The sequence below is a fragment of the Mycteria americana genome, chromosome 5, assembly GCF_035582795.1.
Source record: "Mycteria americana isolate JAX WOST 10 ecotype Jacksonville Zoo and Gardens chromosome 5, USCA_MyAme_1.0, whole genome shotgun sequence".
NCBI lineage: Eukaryota > Metazoa > Chordata > Aves > Ciconiiformes > Ciconiidae > Mycteria > Mycteria americana.
Genome location: NC_134369.1, coordinates 48,015,170 through 48,021,337, shown reverse-complemented (window position 1 = coordinate 48,021,337; position 6,168 = coordinate 48,015,170).

Below are 6,168 nucleotides of genomic sequence, written 5' to 3'. Positions count from 1 at the left end.
ATATGAGAAACTGCGATTGCTCAAAGCCTCTGAATACCGGGTAAAAAAAATAGTGTCATTGTCCAAAGCACATGCAGATGGAGGTGTCTAACTTCAGCTCTCTTGGATGCGGTGGCTTTGATTTTTATTGTCTGGTTTACTGGTCTGAACAGAGGAGAGGGAGCCAGGAATGTGGTTGTCTGCTATGCTGTGACATTGCCCCGGTCTGTGACCTTGGGCACATCTTTCCCAGACGACCATGTGTCTGCATGGGTGCTTTGGTGTCCCATCCTCTTCTCTGGGGCTATCGCTCTCCATCCTCATTGATGGATAGGGTAAGAGTTCAGGAAGGTGAGCGAGTTAACATTTGTCAAACACTGAAGATTACAAGAGCCCTAGAGAAAATATCTATGTTAATCTTTATTTATGGAAAAGCAACCAAAAAAAGAAAAAAAAGGACAAATGGTTTAAAATTGCTTTCCTGGTGTGAGAGACATGTGCCTGCTCATGAAGGTAATTTATGCCCCGTCCTCTGGAGCTCTGCCACCTTCCCCCTCCACCTCTGTCACACAACAGTGCTGGTACCTCTGCTCTTGGAGAGGTGGCTCAGATCCCAGCCAGTTCCTGGAGGCAGGAATCGCAGATATATATAGCAGCACGGCATGAGGCAAGCTAGGCAGCTCCTCACGCTGGACTCGAAAAAAAACCCCAAAACCAGGCAGAGCAAATGAAATCTCTTCATCTCCCCCACAAGTTCCTGGAGTTGAATAGCTCAACAGGGGAGAAGTGGCCAGACGAGAGGAGGGATGCCTGTGTCACGCACAAGGTCCCTCCTCACTCAGTCCTGCCCTCAGCCTGCCAAGGCCACCTGGAAGTTGCTCGCATTTCCGTGGGGACATTGTTTGCTGAGTATCCATCACTGCCTGTTATCTTATCTGACCGATTTCTGAAGAATTGCCCTGCAATCCAAATGTCAACCACACGGTGCAGAACAACCGGCGTCCTCTGTTATCTTCTTCTCCTTTGGCCCACGACAAGACCGAGGGACGTGTGCGCACGCACAGCACACCGGCGCGCCCGAAGTGGCACAGGTTGGTTTTGCATATTCAGTGAGGCAGTTCAGAAAGGGTGTTTGGGAACCCAAGGGCTTCATGTGACTGTACAGCAAAATCCAGCTCCTCTGGGTTAGTACTGACGTCCGTGTGACTCCTCCTGGCCACGAACAGCTGCATCGGCATCCCCACGACCCAGCACAGCTTCGCACCCCTGCGATGCTGCTCCGAGCAGGCTCCTGCCCGGTGCTGCCCACGCCCCCGACTCTGCGTGCAGGCAGGGGTCCTGGTGCTGCCTGCCAGCTGGGCAGGGGGCATTCATCCCGTGGTTGCCCAGGTTACCAGGTTCCTTCCTTTCACTGAAATCGCTGGTTTATTAGTATCAGAAAACCTCTGAGGGAGCAGAGAAGACAGAGGTGGAAGGGCCCAGCAGGGATGGGACAGGCTGGAAGGGCCCACAAAACACGTCCTTTCCCCACAAGCCACAAATCACCCCTGCTCAGACCATGCTGGCTGTTGCTGAAGACTTACGAGACACCAAAGGCAGGTGAGGCAGCCATGGACCAGCTGCAGGGAAAGCGGAGAGAGGGTCGTGCAGCTCAGTGGCACGGAATATGGGAAGCCTTTGGTGCTTCCGCTGCACTCGCACCTCGCCCGTGCCCTCTCCTGCACACCAGCTCTTGAGGGATGGAAGAAGTAACACATGAACATCTAATATCAGGCTCATTTGTTGCAGGCAAGGGCAGGAGAGCACTATGACACAGTCTAGGATTCCCCTGGGGCTGTTGGAGTACTGTTTTTTACTAGCGGGATCTCTGCTGGGATGAGATGAATGGGGAGCAGGATTAATTTGCAATCCCTCTTACGTCACCTGACGGAAGGTTTAATGACTGGGATTTCCCTCCGGTTATCCTGGGGGAATTGGAGCTCATTTTACAAGCTCTCACCCAGCGTCAGGCAAGGAGCCATTCTCAGGCTGTTTGAGTCTCTTCAGAAGACGTCAGGAATAAAAATGGTTTCCCATGAGCAGTAGCAAGGAGCAGCCTGGCACAAGTGTGGTCTGAAAAGGATACTTACAACAGGAGCATCTTTTTCCTCAAACCCTCAGCACATTGCTCTTTCATAACTGTTCTGTAGCCCAAAATAACCTGTCCTGGCAGCTGGTGTTACTTGCATAAAGAGGAAGCTGAGGCCCTCAGTGAGGTCAAAGGGAAGAGCACCCTGTCTAGACTAACATTCCTGGGGATTTCAGCCCCAGCCTCCTGGAAACCCCCCTCGTCCAGAATTGCCCTGGTGAGTCAGAGCCACTTGCACAAAGCCGGCACCAAGACAAACTCCAGAGCTATCCCACCACTCTGACACCTCTCCTGTGACCTGCTCCTCTTGGGAAGGCTTCTGCAGGGCAAAGGAAGTTTCCACGTTCCTCTTACCACTTGATCTTCCCAGTCATGCTGCAGGACAGATGAGAACCTGCGATTGCACATCCTATCCGTCTTCGTGGCCTGGTTTTCCCTTCCCTCCAGCTAGAAGGGCTTTCTTGTGCTGCTCACTGAAAGGCCTCTCTGTTACCACTCTCCATATCAGACGTTGCATGCAATGGCCAGCCATGTCTTTGGTACTCACTAATCCCAGTGCACTGACAAGGCTTGCAAGGCCCACCGGTCTTTGGTGCGATGGTTAGGAGTGACTTCTTGCCTGTGGCCAGCAGTGAGAAAACCAGCATCCCTAAGATACCTCTTCCCTGGGTTGTGGGGTGCCTCTAGCAGCCCCACGCAGCCCGGCAGCTCAGCCTGCCCTTGCAGAAGGAACTCTGCAATGCAGAAGTTGCCCATCTGCACCAAGCGGCCACGGAGGCTGTGGTTTGGGTGAGCCATCCTGCCCTGCAGAAGTCTTGCTGTAAAGGAGTTATTAATATTCCTGTTGCCCACGTGCCATGCTGACTAGCTTCCAGGGATAAGTGCTCTCCTCATGTGCCTGTGGAGAGAGGGGACTTCCCAGGCCTAATTCAATGCTTCCCATTCCTGCTTTCTTACACACCAATCTCTGCCGAGGCTATGAATATGTCCTGCTGAATCAGTGTTCATCCAGCCAACTTCCCCTATTCACAAGGGGAAATATTTATAATCTAACACTCAAGCCACCACACAGTGCAGCTGGTGGAAGACATCCAACAAACATCCCATCTAACTGCTGCCTTTGCTGCCAAGCCTCCTCCCAAGAGTTGGTGACTTGAGTAGCATTCAACTGTGCTGCTGTTGATATATATGAGATAATATTCATTAAGCCGTTCGTTAGATGCTGACCACTCTGACGAGTTGGATGAAGGAATGTTCTTCACGTAAATCTTCAAATAATCAGCAAGGGTGTTCTGAGCTGAAAAAAGTCACGTCAGTCTGGAAGAATTCGTTAAGAGTTATCTTCAGTGGAGAACCTGGCTTGGTACTCTCCATTGCATCTAGCGTGAAGATATCTTTGAAATATGTAGGGTCCCTGGGCGTAAATGTCCTTTGTTTATTATTACCAGGTGATATGAGGATAATATCATTCAGAAATAGTGGCTCCATAGCTACAGCTGAGATTAATTTTGTGTTTAAAATAGGGATTTGAGCTCTCTTCTGTCCTGGTGTTCCCTTCCCAGTGTTCTTGCACTTACTTGCCATGTATAAGAAGGAAAGATCTGAGAACAGATACAAATGTTAAATAGCTGAGAACTTAAAAATAATTAAAATTAGTCCTTGAAGAAATACAGCCTCTAGTAAGAAACCTTTTTGATGTTTAATCATCACCATAGTAGAATAATAGAAATAATTCAGGCTTCCTACACAGTAAAAGCTTCCTGCTATCGCGTGCAAAGCCTACACAAGAATATTTATTTTTTAATTCCTGGGTATTTTGCACATTACTTTTGGCATGTGAAAGTTTCCCTGGATGGTTACATTAAGAATTCAGTTCAGAATTTTTCTTTTAAAAACGCAGCTGAAGTCACAACTCATCTTAACTGGGGAGCATTTGGAAGAGTTGCTTTTTAAACACAGTCATACACAAGCCTTTCCTCGTACCTACTCACGTATTTCTCTGTCACTGTCTCTCCTCCAGCTTCCTTGAGAGCTGACTTGGCTATGTTCCCATCAGGAACAACTGGAGGATGAGTTTTGTGGCAGATAAATTTTCAGTTATGAAAAACTGAAATTGATATAAGGAAATACTTTTACAGACATTGGGCAATGAGACTGGAAGGCATTTAAGTCAAGAATTCAGCAGTATGAAAAAGCATTGAAATGTATGTGGCTGGTAAGAACATCCAGATTTTTAAAAGTCGATGTATGTTTTAAAAAGGATAGTGAGTCTTCTTCTGAGGTCATCTGGCTAGCTCTAACTAGTAAAGATTTGATGCTGGAGTAAATATGTCGTGTCCATCACTAGCCGTTATCAGAGAGAGGACAGTGGAGGAGCTGGCCTGGGGGGTCTGGGAGCTGGTCTGGGTGTCCCCAGCAGTTGACAGGGATGAGGTGAGTGAGGACTCCAGCTGATCTGCAGGGAGGTGGACCTAGCATGGCCAACCCCCTCTTATTTAAGGTGCTGTTCATTATAAATTAGCTTGCTTTCTTCGTTTCACTCATTTGTTTCATGGATGAGGAGCCTGCTCAGTCAGACTTGTGCAGAGCAGCAATACACAATGTAACTGCCGATTAGATCTCGTTTTCAGCATAAATTGAGTTTGAAGAAACATGGGGTGGGATTTACCTCACCAGATTTAGATGTGTGGTTCAGGACGAGATGACCTTCTCTCTAGAATAACCTCTTTCTCTCCATCGCTTGGAAAGAGGATGCAGCCCCCGTGCCCCAGCAGATGCAGAGATGGGCGTTTGATCAGATGGATCTCGGCTCTAGTATTTTAAGAAAAAAGTAACCATAAAGTTATGCCCCCACCCTTGAAATGTACTCTCTTTTGTGTTGTCCTGAGCCTGCATTGAGTTTCACAACTGAAAGAAAAATAATGGTATGACTTAACATTGGAGAGTTTGCCTGTTAGAACATGACAGTACCCCAAGCCTCTATTTTTTTTAGAGTTGTGGCTTAGGTAACAAAATTGCATGCAATGTTTTGTAGAGCTTCTTGAAAGCCTAGGTAAACAGCAATTTCTTACCCTCCCTGAGCAGAGGCACGTTTATCGCAGAGATCAGAGGAGGACAGGACAGGGGCTGGGGGGTTGAGAGGAGGTAACAAGCCAGCTGCTTCTTGCAGAGAGTGGAGGTTTCTGGGTGGACTCTTTACTGGTGTTTGCTGGGAAAGCTCATCCCGACGCAGCTGCTGGTGAGCAGGAGAGGCCAGCGGGCCTCTGCCGGCTGGGGAGCTCGCGTGATGCATGCTGCTGGGACCGTGGGAGAAGCAGGGCTTCGGCTGGAGCCACCGTTGGGAATGGAAAGGGGAACTGGCTCCCCTTGAGCTCCAGAAGGACAGTAGGTGAAAGTTGCTGGGAAGTGAAGCAGGAGGTTTCCTCAAAAAGCTAGGAGGGAGCCTTGCGAGCCTGCCAGGCTATTGCTTGGAAGCCGAAAACCTGCCTGGCAGCAGGCAAAGCGCTGGGGCGAGACGAGAGAAGTATCGTGAACGCTCGCTTCCTCAAAGTGGTTTGTGTGTGATTGAACCTGGGCTATCTTTGATGAAGGACGTTTTGTTTCCATAAATGAACTCATGTTTTAGATCAAGCCCCATACACTTGATTTCAAGCAAAACCAATTCACATTTATGCAGGATTTTTAATTACTTTACGTAGAAATAACCTCAGTCACTGGGTGAAATGGAAACAGATAGGTATAAATATATTGTAACGATAGTTTGTCTCCTCAAAGGAATTACCTTATATGCTTCTTGATGTCTAAAGGCTATTTTGTTCCATGCCTCTTATCCAAACACTATATATTTTAGCAATATGGCCAGCACACAGTACCCGGGGCCTCTAGGACAGATTACAGGGGAGGCAGAGCAGCGCAATGCTGTTTTAGGGCTGTTTAGCCACTGATTTATTTTTAGTTGATTGAATAACGTCCCTATCTGGATTGCGATCACGATGGTGACAGTGATGGTTATATCCCAGCAATGAGTTCAAATATAGCCCCTTAAAAGAAGAGGCCTTGCA